The sequence below is a fragment of the Dermacentor andersoni genome, chromosome 6, assembly GCF_023375885.2.
Source record: "Dermacentor andersoni chromosome 6, qqDerAnde1_hic_scaffold, whole genome shotgun sequence".
Classification (NCBI taxonomy): domain Eukaryota; kingdom Metazoa; phylum Arthropoda; class Arachnida; order Ixodida; family Ixodidae; genus Dermacentor; species Dermacentor andersoni.
Genome location: NC_092819.1, coordinates 162,402,474 through 162,427,110, shown reverse-complemented (window position 1 = coordinate 162,427,110; position 24,637 = coordinate 162,402,474). Strand labels below are relative to the sequence as shown.

The window sequence follows — 24,637 nt, the reverse complement described above, 5'->3', positions numbered from 1 at the left end:
CCAGTCCTGTGAGGTGCGGTGTGCAAATGATTGATAACATGTTTGCGTTAAGCACGACATCATTCCCACCTTTTGTGCATGATCGAAACGAGGGGAAATGTATGATGGAGGAAGAATAAGGTCGTTGCGTAGGGCGGGACTGTAGTATATCTTGTGGAAGAGACATAGGCGGGAAAACTTGCGGCGGCAGGCGAGTGACGCAAGCTGTAGGGACTCTTTCATTAAAGTGATACTGGCAGTACGACTGTAGTTTCCTAGAATGAAGCGGACAGAGTTATTTTGGACAAGCTCGAGGGCAGAGGTTAATATAGCAGTGCTGGGGTACCAGATTGAAGACGCATATTCGAGTTTACTTCGGACTAAAGATTTGTAAAAGAGGAGTTTTAAAGAAACAGGAGCAGATGAAAAATTGCGCCGGAGGTAACCTAACGAGCGGTTTGCATTGCTAATTATTTTGCTATTATGAAGAGACCAAGAAAGAGAGGAAGTTATGTGCACACCCAAGTAGCAATAGGATGTTACGGATTCGAGATCGGAATTCTCAAGGAAGTAGGAAATGGGCAAGAAGTTGTACGGGAGATGCGTAATACCTTACATTTTGTAGTGTTGAGTTCCATCAGCCAGACTTTACACCAGTTAGATATACAGTTGATATCGTTTTGAAGGATCATAACATCATTTTGGTCAATAATTTCTCGGAAGACTACACAATCGTCGGCGAATAAGTGAATGTTAGAGGTCACGCATTGCGGCAAGTCATTAATATAAATGAGAAACAGGAGAGGGCCGAGCACTGAGCCTTGGGGCACGCCAGAATGAACAGGCTTCAACGGGGAATCATAAGCGTTAGCAGACACGAATTGTGAGCGTCCGATTAGAAAATATTCGATCCAGGAGAGATGCTTCCTATCAATGTTCAATTTGCTTAATTTAAAGAGAAGTAAACTGTGGCAAACTTTTTCAAAGGCTTTTGCGAAATCTAGGAAGACACAGTCAGCTATAGAACGACGATCAAGAATTGTATGTAGCTTGTGTGTAAAGGAAGCCAACTGTGTTTCGCAGGAAAGAGATCGGCGGAAACCATGTTGAGCCTTCGAAAAGAACGAGTTGGCATCAAGGAAATTAACAATGTTTGTGTAAAGAACATGTTCGAGGATTTTACATAGGATACTAGTTAGTGAAATCGGGCGGTAGTTTAGGGGTGAATTTTTACTTCCAGATTTATGAACTGGAACCAGCTTTCCGACTTTCCAGTCGGATGGCAGTGTGGATTCATCAATTGATTGTTGGAATATTTTGGATAGCATAATACTAGAATATATTTTGGTACTTTTTAAGAATTTCGGGTTGATAAGGTCAATTCCTGGGCTTGAGAACTCTTTCAATGATTCGATAATTTTTTCGATGCCAAGGCGTTGTATAATTACTGGATCCATTGTTAGAGAATCAAAACACTGCACGTTGGGAAGTGTTGTAGACGAGGTTATAACAAAACTACGGCAAAATACATCATTTAATACCACAGAGCAGTCGGCAACTGGATTCGCATCACCAGAAGAGTCAAGTAACGTGATTTCGCTATTGCGGTCGGGGTGAATGGTTCGCCAAAACTTTTTTGGGTCATTACTGAGCGTTGTTGGCAGAGTATTTTGTAGGGAATTATTACGAGAACATTTCAGTGCGGAGACATAAACATTATTCGCTTTCACATATGCATCCCACCGCTGCTCGGAGGGGGAATGCTTGGCAGAGCGATAGAGCCGCTTTTTTTTGTTACGAAGTCGTTTTACATTCGAGTTATACCAAAGTGCTGTTGTATGCGAAGAAATAGTGCGCATAGGTACGTGCTTGTCGATTAGTTCATGTACTTTTCTTGTAAACATATTCCAGTTAGTTTCGGTAGTACGGCTTTCAAAATCATCTAAGAAAACGTTGAGAAACGTAGACAGTTTGTTATTAATAGCTTCAAAGTTGGCTTTACTGTAATTACGAAGGGACTTTTTGACTCTCCGGTTTATCGGCTGACAATATTTTACTTCAAAAGAGAGCGTTAAATGATCGCTAATGCCTGGCAGATACCATAAATCAGAGACCATATCAGGACACTTCGTTAGTATAAGGTCAAGCGTATTTGCCGTATTGTGCGATAGCCTAGTAGGTTGAGAGACAAGCTGATAAAGAGAAAATACCGAGCAAAGATTAATAAAGTCAAAGCTTTCTGATGAAAACGGTTTCAAAGCCGGGGGCTCAGAAGACCAGGAAATGTTGGGAAAGTTGGTCTCCCAGGAGAAAAATGAAAGCGTTAGGATGACGTGCAATAATAGTATCAATGGCATCATGTAAATGGGCAGCAAAATTTGTGCAATTATTGGGTGGACGATAGCAAACCCTGCTATCCAAGGATTCTACGCACTGCCAAGGATTCTACGCACTGCCTTCTTGTCGATGGGCTGCGGGAACTTTGTGATGGCAGCTGTCTTCTGCGGCTCGGGGCGGGTCCAGCTTTGCTGATGACGTGGCCTAAGAACAGAAGCTCATCGTAAGCGAAGCGGCACTTTTTTGGCTATAAAATAAGCTCCGATGACTTGATGGCCTCTAATACTGTCGCAAGCCGCTTAAGGTGATCGTCGAGATTTCCGGCGAAGACGTCGACAAAAAGACAGGCTGCACTTAAAGCACAATGATAGCGGCGAACACAGTCGGCAATCGTCGAAAATCTTATAAGCGGGTCTAGCGCGTCGTCTTTTATACATCAGTCATTGAATGTTGCAGAGCAATCGCTGGGACCCGCGTGCCTTCCACAAAGTTCTACACTATTCGCGTCGCACATACATGCAATCAGGTTACACAAGGTTCGGCGACAACAGACAGCGGATAGAAGCATCGATAAATTTCTAGAAACTTCCGATACATGTAGGCTCGTCCTCTGCGGAGCGATAACATTTCTTATGAAAGCGCTCACCCGTAAAAGATAAACGAGTTCACGTGTCAATATGCTCAAACGCGATGTCATCCAGTCTTATAGTATACCCTGGTCACCACCAGTCGTCTTAGTTAAAGAAGACCGTAGCATACTATTTGGGGTTGATTATCGAAGGTTAAACAAGATTACCCGAAAGGATGTATAACCATTGCCACGTACAGACGACGCACTTCACTGTTTGCAAGGAGCGGAGCTCTTTCCTCCTTATCTCTGTGCTCTGGCTACTGGTGCGTACCCATGGCTGATTCTGACTCTTCAAAAGCCGCTTTTGTAACAGCAGACTGCTAGTACGAATTCACTGCGTTGCCATTTGGTCTCTCCAACGCGCTCTCTACCTTTGAACACATGATCAACGGCATCCTGCGCGGCCTGAAGTACCATACTTGTCTCGGCTACCTCGATAACGGTGTCTTCGTTTCTCCAGATTTTCCGAACCATCTTCGTAATTTACATTTGGTGTAGTGCCAGAACCAGAGGACAAGCGTAGCAGGCACATTGAGCGGGCTAGCCCGTGCCGTGCTCGCGTGGTGAGGACACGCCGCCAAACTTTATTTTCGTGATCTTTTGTAGTGACGACCGAAAATAGTGATCTTTAGCATCCGCGCATAGTGGCGTCGGTGGGCGCTACATAGCCTCTTATCAAGACGGAACAGCGAAATGGAGTCGTCGATGAAGTGAAGAAGGTGCTGTTTTTTGTGAGATGCAGGTCCTAGGATACGCAGGCCGCATCCGCGGGAAGCCTCGTAGAAGGCGTCTCGAGGTAGGCCGGTTTTATGCGCTCTCATGAGTCTGCCTCTTCGAGACCATTCAATACGATGTTAGTGGACATCGGCGTGTTGTGGAGGACATGGTATGGTCTATCGTAGGAGGGTATAAGAGGTGCCTTTAAAACGTCTCGTCTAGGGTAAACGTGGGTCGAAATCTCAAGGTACGGACGCAGTAAGATGCTGTGTTCCGAAGATCGAGGCGGGGCGGGGTGCCATTGCTCAATACAGCCTTGTAGGCATTGAACGTACTGCTGCGGCTGAGGCGAGGGTACGAAGGAAAGAACAAGTCTTCAGGAAGTCGCAAGGGGTGCATTATAGACGACTTAAGCGGGAGAACAGCCCAGACCGCAACGAAGGACAACGCATAGGCTGAGAAGAACCATACCAAGGTTATCGACCCAGTGCTCCCGATCCAGGCGCGTAGTTAGGTCTGCCTTAAGCTGGCGGAAGAGCCACTCAACTTTGCCGTGGGCACAGGGATAATATTCAGTGGTACGGCAGTGTTTAGCGCCAAGCAGGCGTTTAGGGTTGATGAGAGGGTACAGTGAAATTACCGGTCGCGATCAGTGGGGATGATGCCGGGGCAGCTGAAGCGGAAAACCCATACTGAAATGAAGGCCTGGGCGAAAGCTCCGCAGTGATGTCCGGAATGGCCACGGCTTTGCGCCAACGGCTGAAGCCGTCAATCATTGCTAGAACCTACCGGCAGTAGTGTTAGGTAGAAAGTGGCCCGACCAAGATGGACGTGGTGAAATTGACAACCACGTGGCAAGAAAGAATCTGTGGGAGTCTTCTTGTGGTGGGTCATTTGACGATCATGCCCGCGAGGCCGGAACATGCGAACTGGGGAACATCGGTGTTAATGTTTGGCCAGACGTAGCGCTGTGTAACGAGGCGCTGCATGGCTCGGATGCTAAGATGTCAGTTGTGATGGGGTTAGAACAACACACGACTGAAGGCACGCGGAAAGGAGCGAGTTGTAGGCGCTGACATGTCACACCAGAGTAAACCAGGCGCAAACGGGTTAGGAACTATTTGTAGACGGAAGGAATGAGGATAGTCACGGCAGCGCTTGAAGCTCAGGGTCTTCTATCTGCGCAAAAACTAGAGGTTCCCAGTGCACAGTTATTGTAGAAGTGCCGAGGAAAGTGACGCGGGAGAGTGCATAAGCTGCCTCGTTTACGGCGGCTTTTATGTGCCACATATCCGTTGTGAACTCCGATGTATAGGCCAGTTGGCGAAGTGCTGGTGCGACGTACATGGAATAGTCTGTACGGAAGAGATACACCAGAGCCTTGTGATCCGTCAGAATATGAAATAGCTGGCCCTCCAAGAAGTGCATGAAGTGCTGGATAGCGGAGCAGATAGCGAGCAACTCGCAGCCAGAAACGTTGTAGCGAGTCTCGGCAGGTTGGAGCTTCTATAGAAGCCGCAGAATGGACGCCACTCGGAGTCGATTTGCTGCTGGAAAATAGCGCCGATGGCGGCACTGGAATCATCCACTATCATGAAAGTAGGCACGTTAGTTCTCGGGTGGTTGAGGAGCACAGAATCGGTGACGGCTTGTTTAGCAGCCCTCAAAGCACCTTGAGCTGCGGGAGACCCAGGAACCCAAGCTCGGGAGATTCAAAGACGCATTTCTGGGAGTTGAAGCAGACCTAATTGTAGAAGGCGTTGAAAGAGTTCCCGGAGGCAACGCTCATGATCTTGTCGATTGCGACTCGTGAAGAGAATGTCGTTGATTTAGGCAAATAGAGCCGGCACGCGTTCGTTACTTCAGCCATCAATCTTTAGAACACTTGAGCAGCATTGCACACATACTCAAACAGGCCGAAAGGTGTAGTAATAGCCGTCATTTTGATAGCAGAGGGCTCAACGGGGATTTGGTGATAAACCTTGACAAGTTCCACTTTACTAAGTATTTACATCCTTCCAAGTGGTGTGTGATATCTTGAATGTGCCGAAGTGGATTGCTCTCGTGGAAAGTGAGTGTTGAGTACCCGGTAGTAGCCGCACCAACAGCCATTACCAAGTTATTTCTCGGGCACGAGATAAAGTTGGGAAGCCCAACTGCTGGAAGAAGGGCGAATTATACACGGCTGGAACATGTGCTAGAATCCCCGTTTAGCAATTGCCAGACGCTCACCGTAGAGGCGCTGCGGACTAGCTTCGATGGGTGGAGCACGTGTGACAATGTGGAGGGTTACGCTGTGCTAGGGTGGCTGATCTAAATTGCAGGGATTCATCGCCTCAGGAAAGTATTAGAAGATGCGGGACTACGGGCGTGGGGGGATCAGCGTGTGGATGCCAGTGGGAACGATAGCCGACAGAACTAGAGGGATGGACAGTCCCGTCATGCTGAGAATCAGGTGACGCTGGTGCGCACTGCCGTTGAGGTCGAAATGGATCAGGAATTGAGAGCCGAGGATAGGCTGATTAAAGTCGGCAACGATGACGACCTGCTGGAACGTGCGCCGCAGGCGATGGTCGAGAGTGACGGACCGTAGACCATACGTGGCGTTGGAGGTGGAGTTCGCCACGAGGAACGTAGGGCCTGGATACTTAAAAGCGCGGTCGCGCTTGGAGAGCGGCAGTACTCTGACTTCAGCATCAGTGTCCGCAAGCAAACGCAGCCCGGAAATGGCCGGGTTGTAAGAGGAAGTCACATGCCACCGTAAGTGATCTCACATTGCATTTTGCTCCCACCGGTATGTGAAATAGCACTGGTGGATGTGGTGCTAAAAAGTTCGAAGATACCACCACATAGGTGACGCTCGAGGCCTGCGCGAGTGGAGACGGTTCGCAAAAAGGGCGGCTGCTGGGGCGTGAGCGAGCTGCGCTGGCCCTGAGACGACGTCCGAAGGGAGTCGATCCAGGAACCTAAGTGGTAAAGGTCTCTGGTGTTGAAGAGAGAGCGGCGACAGGAGAAGTCGCGTCGTGCACTCGATGAGCGAGCTGGACGAGGTGGCCAATGGTCAAGTCTCCTGCAGCGACCAAAGCAAAGCTGGTGGACTGCGGCAAGCGCGGCAGGAAGAGCTCTTTCAAAAGCGCAACCTCCACGTCGAGATGGCTTGAGCCCAAGAGCCGTCGCATGCTGTTGAGCAACTGGAAAGGGCAGGGATCTCCATGCTCCTCGGAGGTAAATAGGTGTCGGAGGCGTGCAATCTCAGACGCCGTGGTGCGGTCCAAAATACACCGCTTCAGTTGCGGGTGCGGAGCATCCTGCAAAGGGCCACGATGACGTCTTCCGCCTCGTGAACAACCTCAGAAGCCATGTTGGCAAGTAAGTGGCGATACCGAGAAGTCTCCGAAATGATGTGGTGTAGATCTAAGAAGGCTTCGACCTGGGTGAAGAAACCTGTGGGTCCTTGTCTTAGAAAGTGGGCTGTGGAGTTGGGATGTCCTGTGGGCGAGAGGCACCGTTAAGCGGAAGGTAGCCCAACGCCGGTAGGCTGCTGGGGGTCGGTCATGTCGTAGTTCTAACTCACTAACGTAGTGAACCAAGTGATTGCAATGGAGCGCCAGAAAAAAATGACCATCATAGCAGGCCCTTAGGACGGACTAGCACGTGCCGTGCTCGCGCTCAGAGTACGTTCACCCAAACTTTATTTTTGTCAAATCTTGGAGTACCCACCGAGAGCACCGACCTTTAGTGTGCGCGCGTAGCGGCGTTGGTAGGCGCCACAATATCAACTTTTGACCTGTCCTCGGAATGCTGGTGTCCAGATTAACTTGGAAATTGCATATTTTCAGCACTAAAGCTGACTGTATTAGGCCACGTTGTCTCCAAAGAATGTATTAATAACTGTTTTCCTAAACTTTGTGCCGTATCCGAATTACCGAAGCCCACTAAATTGAAAGCTCCACACAGCTTCATTGCCTGTGTTGCTATTTTCAACGAGCCCTTGTAAATGTCAGTACTGTGATTGCACCCTTAAACCAACTTCTCCAAGGCAACAATGAACTTTCTAATGGGTCAGAAACCTCTGTTGATGCATTTACGACTCTTCACCTACTACTTACGTTTCCACCAATCTTGCGTCATTTTGATCCAAGCACACCTACAGAATTTCACAATGACGACCGTGGTGGCGGCCTTGGTGCCGAGCTCAAACAGCGTAAGAGCACTAATGCCGAATGCGTGGTCGCGTAAGCCAGTCGTGCCCTCAGAAAAGCTGAGGCGAACTGCCAGGTAACAAAAAAAAAAGAATGCCCCGTCATCCTATACACTCATCAAAAATTGCGCCCATATATCTACGGTCGACTCTTAGACGTGGTGACCGATCATCACGCTCTTTGATGGTTGTCTAACCTCAATCAACCACTGGGCTGCCTCATTCGGTGGGCCGTCTGAACCCGTGAATATGACATCCACGTCGGAAACCGCTCCTGACACAGACACTCTGATGCCGATGCCCTGTTAGTTAGTTCTGACGCCCGTACTTCTACCTACAATGATGATATTTCACCACTTCCCATCCTAGACATGGCCTCGGAGCAGCGAAATGACCCGTGAATGGTCATGATATTAGATGTTTCGCAAACCCTCCGGCAGTTTCGGCACCTCGAGCCTTACGTCGGCCGGAGCATCATTTCGCCAACCCTGACGGATTTCATAGCGCCCGAACTACCACAATGACGGCAGCACATGACTCTTAGTAGGGCCCCGCCAGCTCAGAAATCATTTATGCTCCGCTTTTCACTGTGACCCCAGTGCAGTCGCGCCGGAGTGTCGCAGACTTATGCATGGTTTCACCTACGATACTACTTGTGCGCGATGTACAACTTCGTCCGCCAATACAAAAACGCAAATATGTCTCGCATCTCTCCACTGCACCTGTCGACCCACTTTGCTGCCCAGCCACCCCATTTGACCGTCTCGGCATTGATTTAGAGAGACCTCTTCCGTCTACTGGCGCTGGCAATGGATGCAATTTCGTCGTAGTAAGTCATTTCATACGATAAGCTGTACCCACCACCTCACTTGCCGCAACAGCAAAAGATGTCACCTCGTTCATTCTAAACACCAGTATTTTCCGCCATCACGCTCCTCGGGAACTGCTGAGCGATCGGGGTCTCGTATTCCTCTCGGAGGTCCTGCAGTCTCTCCTATCCCCATGCCAAATTACCGCACCACTGCCGCTTATCATCCACAGACCAATGGTTTAACAGAACATTTCAACAGAACTCTTAGTGACATGATCTACGTAAGTTGCGTCAGACCACTCCAGCTCGGATCATCGCCTTAGTAATCACATACGCATGAAACGCTTTCTCTCAAGCCCCCCTACCAGATTCTCACTATTCTTTCTATTTGACGGCCGCCAGCGCACTACCACCTTTGATACGGCTCTTCCTTACCAGCTGGACGCTGCCGATTGCTCACCTGTTTCTACGGTCGCTCAGCATGTCAAAAAGCTCTGACAACTCGCCTATTCTTGACGTCTGTTCAACAGTGCTGTTGCTGCAACAGTGACCATAGTTTCTGGTGCTGCGTTTGTCACTGTTGCTCTACGATCCGAACAAACTCCTGTTCTAGTGCTTCTCTGCATCATTTTCCTATCAATGGCGCCGCGGTAACTCAATCGGTAAGAGCATCTCACGCGTAATGCGAAGGTGTGAGTTCGTACCCCACCTCCAGCCAGTTAGTCTTTTTTTCACTTTCATTCTCGTAGATTTATTATTGCTTTAATTGAATTATTAGGCACATGCAAGTTCCCCTATGTAGTGTTTGGTGTCTTTGTTCTGGGTTTCTTATGATAAGATCACCTTCAAGTACTTCGTGCTGCTATTTAACTTCCCGTCACACTGTACAGTTGCACGACACTGTGGTGCTGCTCTTCCACCGAGCAAGACGAATTCACTCAAGCAACAGCAGGGAAAGTTGACTGTCGGTTTAGCATACGCTAAAGAGGATGAAGGTAAAAGCCTGCGAGATGATGAGAGATACACAACATTACTTGACGTTTTCATGAAAATAACTTGTCACTTCCTATTACTTGTTTCCTTCCACCAAGATCATTGGTTCGAGTGTCTTAATCAACCATATCTTAATTACTTGTACCCTAAGTAACTTTGCCCTAATTATCACCAAAGGTAGTGAGGTCGACGCACGACCTTAGTGCTGTCAGTAGGAATCCAGCTTAGAAATATGGCCGGTTCACCCATATCCCCAAGTTTGGTCGCGTGTTCGAATGCTTTAAGTGATTTCACCTTAATTAGCACCAAATATTGTGGGTTCGACGTCCTTCAAAGGTTGTGGGTTTGCTCTCAGTTTCACCATGTCAGTTAGAATCCAACATGGAGAGATGGCGGGTTCACTCTTATGTCCAAGTTGGTTCGCTTTAATCTTCCTTCCATAACGCCAGACAGCGCATTTTTTGACCCGTGAGCAATCTAAGGCTATCGCCTTAGTAAAGGAGACTGGCTTTGTACCCCGACAAGAGTTCGTGCTCTATGAGGCTCGTCTTCGGAAGCGTATACACTGTGTACCAAGGTGGCGACAAATTGGTTCATTGAAGAGGGACACATGCCCTGTGAACAGTTGGCATCAGAGTTTCACTGAAAGTTTCACTGAAGAGTGGCACATCTCTTTGCTACCATGTAGGAGAGGCACACAAGCACATGCTAGAAGAGGGACACGTACCCAGTGAGATAAGTTGGCGACTAAGAGGTTCATTATAGAGCGGCACATCCTCAGTGGCCCATACGTGTTAACCTATGTTGGCATCCCAGTGACTTCCCATTGACCCGAGTTAACTGCGGGACAGACATGAACAGACAGATGGAAAGCTAGCCCCTGAAATGAGGGCGAATTACCCTAGGAATGATAATCGCATTAAATGTCCTATTTTGTTTTGAAAGAACTGTTTACTGTTATTCATGCACGTATTTCTCAAATGAAAAACAGTATAATGAAAACTTTGTAAAATTCCCGCCGTAATTATGCTTACAGTTCATAACGGTACTATACCAATGAAAAAACTGGGACCACATCAAGCGCACAGAATATGGTAAAGAGAGGAATGCACATAGAACGGAAACACAATAAGGACAAAATGAACGAACGCCATCGTTCTCATTTTCACTGTGGCCTTGTTTTGTATGCCTCCATTTCAGTATCATTATTCCATGCGAAATGTTACAGCTTTACACTACGTCGTATCAAAAGGTACAAATGGTGTTGAAGATATTAAGATATTATGTAAATGGTAATGCCAGTGTAATATTATGTGCACTAAACTAGCAGAGTTGCGCATTCATGGAAAACTCACATTTCGTATATATTGCTTGAAATGACACACAGGACTCACAACATTGAACATACTCCATTTGCATGTCTTCCCCTTGTATGATCGTCTTATACAACGCTTCCGCTTTGTGTTATTGTTGTCAAGTTGCATTTGGTTTTGCTGCGTAGCATGCACAAAACACACCTACAGATTCACGCCTAAGAAATAGCAATTCACCATAACCTAAATAACTGGCTAGCTTTATTGTTGCTTTAAAGAAAAAAATACACTTGTGTGACTAGACACTATAAGGGAGTAACTGGAGAAATGTTCACACTAGTATGATAATGTCCTCTGCTTGCTTGCAAATACCTTCTGTTTTGTTTGAAAAGGAAGAAAAAGCAGCTGACTAGGACTTCATTCGTTACCATTATCAGCAGTATTTGTACTCAGATGGACAGACAATTGACTTCTAATTGGCAAATGCAATTACAACTGCTTTTCGCGAAACAAACGCTTCACACTCTGCCTTGCTGCTACATGTTCATAGCCTTTAGTATAAAACGATTCTGATGGACAGGATACAAGTAAGCTACCGCAGGAGACGAAAGTTCTGATAAAGAAACGCCAATGTATGAAAGCCTCTAACTCTAAAGCTAGAATAGAGCTGGCAGAACTTTCCAAGTTAATCAACAAGCATAAGACAGCTGACATAAGCAAGTATAAAATGGATAGAATTGAACATGCTCACAAGAACGGAGGAAGCCTAAAAGCAGTGAACAAGAAACTAGGAAAAGGCAATAATCAGATGTATGAGTTAAGAGACAAAGCCGGCAATGTCATTACTACTATGGATGAAACAGTTCAAGTGGCTGAGCAGTTCTACAGAGATTTATACAGTACCAGTGGCACCAACGAAATTAATGGAAGAAAGAATAGTCTAGAGGAATTCGACATTCCACAAGTAACGCCGCAAGAAGTAAAGAAAGCCTTGGGAGCTATGCAAAGGGGGTAGACAGCTGGGGAGGGTCAGGTAACAGCAGATTTGTTGAAGGATGTGGGGCAGATTGTTCTAGAAAAACTGGCCACCCTCTATACGCAATGCCTCATGACTTCGAGTGTACAAGAACGCCAACATAATCTTAATCCACAAGAAAGCAGACGCCAAGGACTTGAAAAATTATAGACCGATCAGCTCCCACTGCCTACAAAGTATTTACTAAGGTAAATGCAAATAAAATAAGGAGCACTTAGACTTCTGTCAACAAAAGGAGCAGACAGGATTTCGTAAAGGCTACTCAACAATAGACCATATTCACACTATCAATCAGGTGAGAGAGAAATGTGCGGAAGATTGCCGACCCTTATATATAACTCTCGTTGATTACGAGAAAGCGTTTCATTCAGTAGAAACCTAAGCAGTCATGCAGCCATTATGGAATCTGGGTGTAGACGAGCCATATCTAAAAATAGTGAAATATATCTATAGCGACTCCACAACCACCGTTGTCCTCCATATAGAAAGCAACCAATTGGCCACGTCTGACCGTCGACATTGCCCGTTACGTCAAGACATGCCGAGACTGCCACTGACGCAAGACAGCACCGACAAGGCCAGCAGGATTACAACTGCCGATTGAACCTCCTTGCCGACTATTCCAGCAGATCGGGATGAATTTGTTGGGGCTGTTTCCGACGTCAACATCCCGAATAAGTGGATCGTCGTGGCAACCGACTATCTTACTCGCTTCGCTGAAACTAAAGCTCTACCGAAAGGAAGCGCAGCGGAAGTGGCAAAATTTTTCGTCGAGAACATCCTGCTGCGACATCCTGCCCCAGAAGTCCTCATCACCGACAGAGGAACGGCCTTTACAGCAGAGGTTACCCAATCCATACTGTAATACAGCCAGACAAGCCACAGGAGGACAACTGCTTACCATCCGCAAACGAATGATCTCAAGGAGCGCCTAAACAAGACCTTCGCCGACATGCTAGCAATGTACGTCGACGTCAAGCACAAGACGTGGGACGCGGTCCTGCTGTATGTAACCTTCGCTTACAACACGGAGGTGCAGCAAACAACACAGATCATGCCGTTCAAGTTGGTTTATGGCAGGAACCCGACAATGAAGCTCGACGCCATGCTGCCACACGTCACTGACGAAGCGAATGTTGACGTCGCTACCTATCTCCCGTGCGCCGAAGAAGCTCGACAGCTCACCCACCTACGGATCAAGAACCAACAGCGCACCGACAGCCGACACTACAACTCCCGACGACGCTATGTCGAGTACCAGCCCGGTGACCGTGTTTGGGTTTGGACTCCGATACGCCGACGACGACTCAGTGGAAAAATATTGCGACGCTATTTCGGACCCTACAAGGTGATTCGACGTATCGGCGCAATGGACTATGAGGTCGTGCCAGACGGCATTCCGCATTCACATCGGCGCCGCGCACGATCTGAATGGGTCCACGTGGTGCGTCTCCAGCCCTTCTACGAACGCTGACCAACTTCCTTAGTTTGTTGTTTCTTTCCTACGTATATGTTTGTTTATTACTTTCGTTCGCAGCATCGAGTCGATGCTTTTTAAGAGGGGGGTAGTGACACGTGTACATGTTTATCTTTCTCGGGTGACCACGTTTCACAGCCTAAATGTTATCACGTAGCGCAGAACGCGCCTGCATGTATAGGAAGTTTCTGGAATGTTATCGATGCTTCCATCCGCTGTCTGTGACCGAACCTTGTGTAATCTAATTACATGTGTGCGCGACGCGAATAACGTAGAACTTTGCGGAAGGCACGCGGATCCCAGCAACAACTCTGGAACATTCGACGACTGATATATGAAAGCCGACGCGCTTGACCCGCTGATCAGATTTTCGACGATCGCCGACTGTATTCGCCGCTATATTTCCGCTATAAGTATAGCCTGTGTTTGTTGGGTACAGGTTAGCCCAATATAAGTTAGTTTTGTCTTTCACAGTATTGCTACTGTTTTCTACACCGTCACCACCACGTGGCAATATGTCAAGAAGACTTTTATCAGTAAAAAGCTGTGTTTTACGCCGTCCGATGAATGAATACGATTAAATATATTTTCTATCTATACAACGCCTCGTATACTCAGTTGGCGGAGCACTCGCCGTGGTTGTTCAGTGGCTATAATGTTGAGCTGCTGAGCACGAGGTCGCGTGATCGAATCCCGGCCACGGCGGCCGCATTTCGATGGGGGCGAAAACACCCATTTGGTTAGATTTAGGAGCACGTTAAAGAACCCCAGGTGGTTGAAATTTCAGGAGTCCTCCACTACGTCGTGCCTCATATTCAGAATGTGGCTTTGGCACGTAAACCACATAATTTAATTTTTAATTTAATTGGAGGCATGTAATGGCAATCAAAATTTTTATGCATCGTAAGATAGAAATGTTACCTTATTGTATGCGTAACTCCGTATTCCACATTACCTTTTTAATATTGCGCAGGAAAATATGTATGGGGACTTCAGAGATAGTTCCGAAGTGTTGTAGAAACAGCTGGAATTTCTAATGAATTCATTCAGTCCTGTTGTGAGTTCGGACAAAAGGAAATTAAGCTAACAATATGTTACTGCTGAACTTATGAACAAAGCTGGTTATGTTCATGTGCGGGCTTCAGCATATGAGAGCAGACGCGCCATGGTTTGTCGTCTCATATTTCTTTTGTGCAATCTTTCGAATGGCACGTAATATAATTACTCTAGAATGTTTCGAGTGCACTCCTTGGTGTCTTTGTTGTGTGAAATAGCATACTCAAAACCGCATCAAATTTCTGAGGAAGGTGTTTCTTTAGCTATTAATTTGCGCATTTTACCCTAGTGCCTTTGAAGTTTTATGGAACGTTGTGCATCCTGAATAGCAGCAACAATGCATATTTTTCGGCTATCCGCAATAGATAGAATGACTATTTTTTTCTATTTCTCCCAGGCTCGCATTGTCGAAGAGTAAGGCTCACAAGCCAGTTCATTTTGCCGAGGTGTGCCCTGGATATGTAAGTATAATTTCTACGACCCTAAATGGCTCACGATTTTAATGTTTTATTCTTCTTCCATAAGTGCCTATGTGAAAACAAGAATAAGCTAGAAGGTGATAAAAAACCCAGTCGGTTTCAATCAAGGAGAATGCTTTCCTGAGTAAGGTGGGGCTCAGAATGGGGCGGTGTCAATGCACTCGGATCTCTCCGCTCCATCCCTCGGGAGAGGGCATTAGGGGGGGGGCTTCTAACTCCTGCAAATTGTCGGTCGGCAGTTTTCGTGGGCTTGGGCTCACCCAAAATTAGTACCGCCGCCTAGCGGCTGCGGTCACGCAGACAGACCTCTAGCGGCAGCTCGAAATGTCATTTGTCTTTTAGTTTCTGCGTAACAGAATTGTTTCTCGTACATTCTAATCACAGTCTGAAGCTATATTGTCCTCAGCTTCTGTGTAAGTCGTACCTTACGAATTTTCCCACACAATTTACTTTGAAAAATTCAGTTAGTTCAATAAGTAACGCGCACTTGGCGGAGATGCTGTAACAATGTGGATGTGTGCTGCACATACGCAGCGCGCGCGCGTGACTACTTTTGGTGCACGCGATGTATCTGTGCGTCACGCTTGGGGGTGCTGCCTGTTGCATCTGTCGCACAGTGTGTGTTGCGATCATAACTGACTTTATGCCAAGCATTGATGATGGTGATGATTTGTTGGCACCCCGTTTGAAACGGGGCGGTGACAACTAATCACCTAGCCTGCTCGATCTAATCAAGCATGCTATACATGCTTTTCATCAAGAGTTCTTGCATGCGTTTTCTATGTCTCTTTTCTGCCCTGCTTTCTTTCCACCAATTTAATAAAGGACTGTTATTTTCCTGGACTGCTGAACGGTTGACGCTAGCGTCCACTTTAAACCCAAGCGCTTCTCGAAGGTCTTCGTTTACTAAAGTTCTCGCTGGATGAATCCCTTCGCATTATGTTAGAATATGCTGAGTGGCCTCCGGATTTTTGCTGCAGCATACACATGCCTCATCTAGTTTCGAATATTTACTCCGGTAGGATTTCATTCTTAGGCAACCGGCTTGGGCAAGGCACTGTGTTATAGCACAGGTTTTCGCTTCTAATTTCTTTTCTCTTATTCTGGTAAATCTTGATGGTGCTTTTTGTTTTCAGCCTCTGCATCCAATTAACTGCCTCTATTTCGCTCACTTCCTTTCTGATGACTCCTACAGTATCATTTACCCTGTACTTGCTGCCAAATTTCTTGACCTCTTCCTTAATTTAGTGTCCATGCTTTACAATACAGAAACTTGCGCACATCAGCTGCCCATTTATTTTCATGCATGTTACTGAGTCTTTTTCAAAACTAATTTTGCTACGGGCTTCTCTTACCTTATCTTATACAACCTCAAATATATCCGCCCAGATACACATTGAACCAGCTACAGTCTGGTGCCAGGCCCAGCAGCACCAACGCTATGCCCGCGGAAGCTAGGCGAAGAAACCGTTCCTTTAAAAAGGTTGCTCAGTGCGCGTTTGCATTGACTAACCCGCAATAAATATTACCCGCCAAAACCCCTATCCGCTGCCGCTGATCGGCGACGTATTCACGTAAGGCGTGAAGCGAGTCTCCATGACTCGTAAATACGAGTGCGGGAGCGATACACAGCAGTTGCAACCCCCCACGACCCTTTGTAATTTAACACGATGCCTTTTAGGCCTTGTTGACACAAGGTCAAAAAGGCATCATGTTAACTTACAAAGGGCCGTAGGGTGTTGCAGCTGCTTTGTATCGCTCCCGCACTCGTGTTCACCTGTGATCGTGATAGCTTTAAATAGAATGACTGAGGTGGTACTTCGTCGTCCTAAATAAAGACATGCTTTACTAGCTGGAAGAAATAGTCATATTGTCCACTAGCTTCTCTTAGCATTTAGAGCGGCTAGATAAAGTCTTCACGTGTCTCGCGAGCACTTGCATTTAGTCACAAAGAATAGCCGATTTGCATAACAGCCATTAGGAAGAACTATCGCGTTATTAGCATCGCCATAATCAGCCATACCCCGACAACGTCCTTGATCTCCTGTAACTTCCTCATCTGCTCAATCACAAATACCTTCGTTTTTTTTAAATGTGTTGTATTAGCGGCGTTTTCTTTGTTTTCTCTAGGGTAGGTGTAACATTTCCAATGCTCTCGCCCTCCACCGTTCCTGTGGCCTCCGGAGTTTAACATGACCTTTGAGACTTTAAAATCAATTCTAGCATCCCGTCCTCTGCCATTTGTTTGAATTCCCTATATCCTTCATAACGCGCGAGGACATGGTATTCGCGTTCTTCTGAACCGACATAACCACGCATCCGGGGAGCAATTTGTCACTTAAGCCAGCCAAACACGCTCCGCTGGTGAACACACTGCGCGCCTTGCTGAAGTGCCAGGAAACAGAGTGTGACAGAAAAAAAAAACTTCCTTATGACTAGGAAACCGACACCACATCCCATTTCATCTAGCGTTGTTCGTTAAGAGGCGCGGTTGTACCACAAATGTTGGGACGTTGCAATACACCCAGGCAATTGTAGCATAGCCAGTCATGAGAGCGTTTCGCTGCAACAGTAAAATTACTACAGCAAGCGCCTACCTGCGCTTGTGCTTAGGGGACCTGAAGATGCTGTATTGCGGTTTGAAAAATATTACCATTGCAGCAAATTATTATGTATGTTGCGCTCTTAATATAATTCGCACATATTCTGGTATGCTTCCATGTCCCTTATGTTACATGGCTTTGACAGTTTCGCCGCCAACTTGTGTCACTGGCGAGTCTGTGGTGTTAGGGTGGAGCATCGTTAGCTGTGTTCAGAGGGCAGCGTTCAAAAACAACAGTTGGACCAAGTTCGCTCATTTAGTATGTAATACTGTGTATTTGCGGTATTTCAATGAAAATTTTTGATACCAACTTGTGCCGCTGTGCATGTGCCATTCTTCAATAAAGCTGTTTGACGCCAACGTGGGCAACCCGCTTTGTGCCACTGGGGGAATCGCCGCATTTAAATAAGCCCCCTCAGCGCCAACCTTTGCCACTAATTATGTGCCTTTCTTTAATGCACCCCTTTTACACCAACTTGCCTCACAGGGGGTGTGCTGCCCTCCATGACAAAACAAAACATTTCACACTTTATCCGGTGCTCGGTGAAGTCAAAGTCGTGTCATTGATGCAAGTATACACTCGAACAATCTTATATGGGAGGAGTAGGCGGGAGGCAGCGGTGCAGCAAGAATTACAGGCTGCAGGGCGCCTAACTTGTCCTATCGCGCACTGCCTGCATGGATGGATTGATGCATGGATGCTCTAAGCGTCTCTTTTGGAACAGGGCTGTCGGTTTTGCTACCAAGCTCTTGTTCCGGTCTCCTCTCTCACAAATTCATCCTGACACGCTGCGCCGTGAAGCGGCACCTCCGCTAGATGGCTTTGCGTGTCATTGGATGGATGAATGGATGGGTGGATGTTATAAGCGTCCCCTTTGGAACGAGGCGGCGGGTTGCGCCACCAAGCTCTTGCTATTATACTGCCTAATGTCCAACCTAGGTTAAACAAGAAAAAAAAAAAAGAAAACACTATGGACTCCCACAACCAAATTTTCTGATGCTATCTTGAGAATTTGCTTTTGTACATCTCCGTATTTTGTCATGTCCCTACTTTTATTCCACCAATCCTCCAATTGCCTCTTACTAATCCCTATTGCGGACACGTTTACTTTTCCACTGCTCTTGCTGAACCCAAGGGCTTCGAGCAGGCCAGAGGTGCCTAAGTGAACCGCTGGGTAGACGTCTCCACATTCTAATAAAACATGCTCCATAGTTTCCCTAGCTTTACCGCAGCAAGCACATTCTTCTTCTTTCTTCTTATATCTCGCTTTATAGGTGCATGTTCTAAGACATCCCGATCTCGCTTCGAAAAGTAATGAGCTTCCCTTTGAGTTATCATGAACTGTTTATTTCCTGATTTCGTTTTTTCCTCTTAAGTAGTTACTCACGACAGGTTTCTTTTCCATTGCCGCCACCCATGAGATTATCTCAGCCTCTCTGACTTTCCGCTTGACGTCCTTTGTTGCTGTGTTGCCCACCCTACATGCCGCATACGTGCTGGTAAGCTTCCTAGTTGTTCTTCCTGCACTGTGAATCAATGTTTTCTTGTACAAATACCTCAACGTTCTCCCAGCCTATTTACTTTCTTCCATATTCTTTAACGGTTATTCATAATCAATTTTACTGCGAGCTTCCTTCACTTCAAAACTAGTCCAGTTCATATCACCCTAAACAGCTTCATTTGTAGTCTTCCCGTGAACGCCCAATGCGAGGCACCCCACTGACCTTTGGTTCCCATCGAGTCCTGATTGTACCCCTGATTTAAAGCAAACCGCATCTCCAAAAGTAAGTCCTGGCATCATTACACCTTTCCACATTCATCGGAGCACGTCGTACCTATTGCGTCCCCGTAGCGCTCTATGCTTCATAATGGCTACATTTCTCTTCCCCTTTACTGTTATTGTTTTTTCCTGTTTTTCCGTATATCTATTGCCTTCGTTTATCCATATACCAAGGTATTTATGTTCTCTTACTCGAGGTATTTCCTAGCCCTGTATTGCCACTGTCTGTTCACTGTCATTAAAACTTCTTTCTGGGCGAGTTGGTGCATACTTGACATGAAAACTGTTTACAGCGCAAACACATGCAACCACAAAGAATAAGAATTGCACACTGAGGTTTGCCTCTTTCTTCCGGTGCAACCTGTGAGTTGGCAGATTTGTTCCTCCACTTCGCGGTTTTGCGCAATAGAGCACATCGCGCTAAGCTTTGGCACGGTAGAACGACATTCCATTTCGGTCTTCTCGACTAAGTTTCTCGCGTCTCTGAACAGGCTCCCACGCGTAACCTGAATGTACTATTTACAGACAAACCGTCTAACACAGCACGGCCACCGCACGTTATTAGACACGATAACCGTGTACTTATCGACCGTTTCAATTTGGATTATCTTTTTTGTATGGTGACGGTTGTCCACACAACGTCGTTGTGCGCACTGCTTGATACAGCTCTTTCATTCTGTGTAAAAGAACTCGTGCGACTGTATTTGGAGCCACCATTTTCAATGTTCCTGCGTCATCCAGCCCCTTCATTTTCTGAGCATTTGATTTTCCTCTCGCCCACTGTCTTGAGATCCATACTAGCACGTACGCAATAACATGTAAATTATTTCTCGCAAATGATTTTACACTGGTAATTTTGACATTTACTGATTGAATTTTGACCAAATATCGGCCACTGTATTCAAATAACTTTGTTTTCAATAACAAATTCTAATAACGAAACGCATTTTATACTGGCAAGCACGGCATCTAAATATTTGTTTCCGCATGTTCAGGCTCCATTAGATGTCGGCCGATCAAATGAACTGAAGTTGTCTTGTTGATATAGCAAAGGCCACTCAAAATGTTAATGCCACCATATCACCTACGCAAAATTTTTAGAGGTTTCCATTGGCCCAAACCGGGCGGTTTTCCCCAGGTCCCAGCAACAAGGAACGCTGCGCGTTACAGAGGATAAAGGTGCTGAGTAACAACAAGCTTGATTTTGATTTCAAGATGTGCGTACGTTACGACACCACCCAGCCTTCTCGCCTGCACAGCGAGAGAGTTTTCACGTCCCTGCTGATGTCATTGCCGTCATAATGATCATTGTCGTCATCAGTCAATGTTTATGTGCAATGAAACACGAAGGCTTCCCTCAGTGATCTCTAATTACCTTTGTTTTGCACTAGCTGACTCTGACTTGCTTCTGCGAATTCTTTTATCTCATCAGCCCACCGAATTTCAAGCCGTCATCAGCTGTGCTCGCCTTCCTTTGGCACACATTCTGTAACTCTGTTGGCCCACGAGTTATCTGCCCTACTTACTACATGGCCTACACAGCTCTATTTTTTTTTTCAATTAGTGTGCATTAGGATATCGGCGCTAGCCGTTTTCTCTCTGATACACATTGCTCTCTTAGCCTCTTGTAACATTAGCGCTAGCACTTTTCGTTCCATCGCTTCTTGCACGATCCTTAACTTGTTCTCGGGTTTCATTGTTAACGTCGAAGTTCCTGTCCCGTACGTTAGCATCGGTAAAATGCAATGATTGTACACCTTTCAAGACATTAGCAAGCTAACACTCAGAATGAGGTAATGTCTGCCGTATGTAATCTAACCCAGCTTTATTATTTTGTAACGTTCATGTTCGGAGTCCCATTTATGTAATTAAGCTAGACAAACGTACCTCTATGCAGTCTCTAGAGGCTGACTCGCGACTATAAACTCTTGTTCCCTTCACAGGGTTATAAACATTATCTGTCTTTTGCATGCTAATCCTCAACCCTACTTTTATACTTTCTCGGTTGAGGTACATAATCTTTTGTTGCAATTCACCCTTAGTGTTGCGGAACAGGACGTTTTCATCCGCAAAGCAAAGGTTGTTGACATGTTCGACGTTGATCGTCACTGCTAAGCCTTCCCAGTCTAATAGCTTGAATACTTATTCTAAGCTTGCAGTGAATCGCACTTCAGATAATATTCAGTGGATTTAATAGCACTGCAGATCCCCAGCGGCAGCCCAGCATTAGCGGATGTGGTGGTTCGATCTGTGGCGCGGCAGAGGGGGCTAAGAATCTCTGATTCCAGACAGGCCGCTACTGGAAGTTGAACCTGGCAACGTTTAGCACGCGAGCCCTCTCAATTGAGGCTAACATATCAGGGCTGTTGGAAGAATTATGAGGCATTGCCTGAGATATTATTCGCCTTAGTAGGTTAGAAGTACTGGTGAGGATTCATCATCATCATTATCATCAGCCTAGTTACGCCCACTGCAGGGCAAAGGCCTCTCCCATACTTCTCCAACTACCCCGGTCATGTACTAATTGTGGCCATGTTGTCCCTGCAAACGTCTTAATGTCACCCGCCCACCTAACTTTCTGTCGCCCCCTACTACGCTTCCCTTCCCTTGGAATCCAGTCCGTAACTCTTAATGACCATCGGTTATCTTCGCTCCTCATTACATGTCCGGCCCATGCCCATTTCTTTTTCTTGATTTCAACTAAGCTGTCATTTACCCATGTTTGTTCCCTCACCGAATCTGCTCTTTTCTTATCCCTTAACGTTACACCTATCATTCTTCTTTCCATAGCTCGTTGCGTCGTCTTCAATTTCAGCAAAATCCTTTTCGTAAGCCGCCAGGTTTCTGCCCCATACGTGAGTACTGGTAAGACACAGCTGTTATAAGCTTTCCTCTTGACGTAGTAGATCTGCGGAAACCCGCAAGGTGGAGAGAAGTAATGAATAAAGGGAAAATCAGACATCCACCCGTTCGTAGCAATTGCTACAAAGGAAACCTTTGTAGGGAAAATCAGACATCCACCCGTTCGTAGCAATTGCTACGAACGGGTGGATGTCTGATTTTCCCTTTATTCATTACTTCTCTCCACCTTGCGGGTTTCCGCGGAACTACTACGTCAAACACTTGCCTTTGCTTCGTGTTGTCGACAAATTCGACTTCGCTCTGCCATCTGCTAGCCGCCTGGTTAGCTCAGATGGTAGAGCGGCTGCCCCGGAAAGGCGGTGGTCCCGGGTTCGAGTCCAGTACCAGGACAAATTTTTCTTCAACTTTGAGGCCTTCCTTTCGGGGAACCCGCTTGGGTTTCCTTTGTAGCAATTGCTACAAACTGGTGGATGTCTGATTTTCCCTTTATTCAAACTTTCCTCTTGAGGGATAGTGGCAACCTGCAGTTCATGATTTGAGAATGTCTGCCAAACGCACACCAGCCCATTTTTATTCTTCTGGTTATTTCAGTCTCATGATCCGGATCCGTGGTAACTACCTGCCCTAAGTAGATGTATTCCCTTACCACTTCCAGTGCCTCGCTACCTATCGTAAACAGCTGTTCTCTTCCGAGACTGTTAAACACTAATTTAGTTTTCGGTAGATTAATTTTCAAACCCACCCTTCTGCTTTGCCTCTCCAGGTCAGTGAGCATGCATTGCAATTGGTCTCCTGAGTTACTAAGCAAGGCAATATCATCAGCGAATCGCAAGTTGCTAAGGTATTCTCCATCAACTTTTATCCCCAATTCTTCCCACTCCAGGTCTCTGAATACCTCCTGTAAACATGCTGTGAATAGCATTGGAGAGATCGTATCTCCCTGTCTGACGCCTTTCTTTATTGGGATTTTGTTGCTTTCTTTGTGGAGGACTACGGTGGCTGTGGAACCGCTATAGATATATTCCAGTATCTTTACATATGGCTCATCTACACCCTGATTCCGTAGTGCCTTCATGACTGCTGAGGATTCGACTGAATCAAATGCTTTTTCGTAATCAATGAAGGCTATATATAAGGGTTGGTTATATTCCGCACATTTCTCTATCACCTGATTGATAGTGTGAATATGGTCTATTGTTGAGTTCTGCCAGTTCTATTCTAGCTGTAGGGTTAGAGGCGTTCATACATTGGCGTTTCTTGATCAGATCTTTCGTCTCCTGCGATAGCTTACTGGTTTCCGGTTTAACGGCATTACCACCGAATTCTATTGCGCACTCCTTAATGATGCCCATAAGACTGTCGTTCATTGCATCAACACTATGGTCCTCTTCCTGGGTTAAAGCCGAATACCTGTTCTGTAGCTTGATCCGGAATTCCTCTAGTTTCCCTCTTACCGCTAACTCATTGATTGGCTTCTTATGTACCAGTTTCTTCCGTTCCCTCCTCAAGTCAAGGCTAATTCGAGTTCTTACCATCCTATGGTCACTGCAGCGCACCTTGCCGAGCACGTCTACATCTTGTATGATGCCAGGGTTCGCGCAGAGTATGAAGTCGATCTCATTTCTAGTCTCACCATTCGGGCTCCTCCACGTCCACTTTCGCCTAACCCGCTTGCAGAAAAAGGTATTCATTATCCGCATATTATTCTGTTCTGCAAACTCTACTAATAACTCTCATCTGCTATTCCTAGAGCCTATGCCATATTCCCCCACTGACTTGTCTCCAGCCTGCTTCTTGCCTACCCTGGCATTGAAGTCGCCCATCAGTATAGTGTATTTTGTTTTGACTTTACCCATCGCCGATTCCACGTCTTCATAAAAGCTTTCGACTTCCTGGTCATCATGGCTGGATGTAGGGGCGTAAATTTGTACTACCTTCAATTTGTACCTCTTATTAAGTTTCACAACAAGACCTGCCACCCTCTAGTTAATGGCGCAGAGGCGGTGTCGTACCCTATGAAGTGCTAACTGAGGGGCGACTGTTGCTAGTTGAAAAGTGAGGATTACGCAGTCCTAACTAACGGCCACCTAGAATCAAGAGTGCTAATTAAGCTACTTGGAGTGTTGGATTTTTGGTTATGATACTTCAGCAAAAACACACGACACAAAGAAATGAAGTGCAGAACACAAACGCTGTATTATGCACTTACTTTCTTTGTCCCTCTTATTTACGCTGAAGTATCGTAGCCGTGAATCTATCGGCCACCTATTCGGCTACAAGTCTCCCAGGTATGACAGAACATGGGCTAGGATTTCGAATTCATAATGAGGTAGCAGACATTAATGAATTCTGGAGCATTGCT

The 24,637-nt window shown here is 46.3% G+C and overlaps 1 long non-coding RNA gene and 1 pseudogene across 1 annotated transcript in view; both read left to right on the top strand.

Moving 5' to 3' along the window:
- The window catches only part of LOC126523452 (uncharacterized), a 39,034-nt gene extending 24,022 nt beyond the window's left edge, over positions 1-15,012 (top strand). The window contains exon 4 of the long non-coding RNA XR_008610643.1: positions 14,949-15,012. This is a non-coding gene — a long non-coding RNA (uncharacterized lncRNA). The remainder of the gene's footprint in view (positions 1-14,948) is intronic.
- Positions 15,013-24,261: 9,249 nt separating this feature from the next.
- LOC126523797 (U4 spliceosomal RNA) lies at positions 24,262-24,423 on the top strand (annotated as a pseudogene).
- Positions 24,424-24,637: the final 214 nt, after the last annotated feature.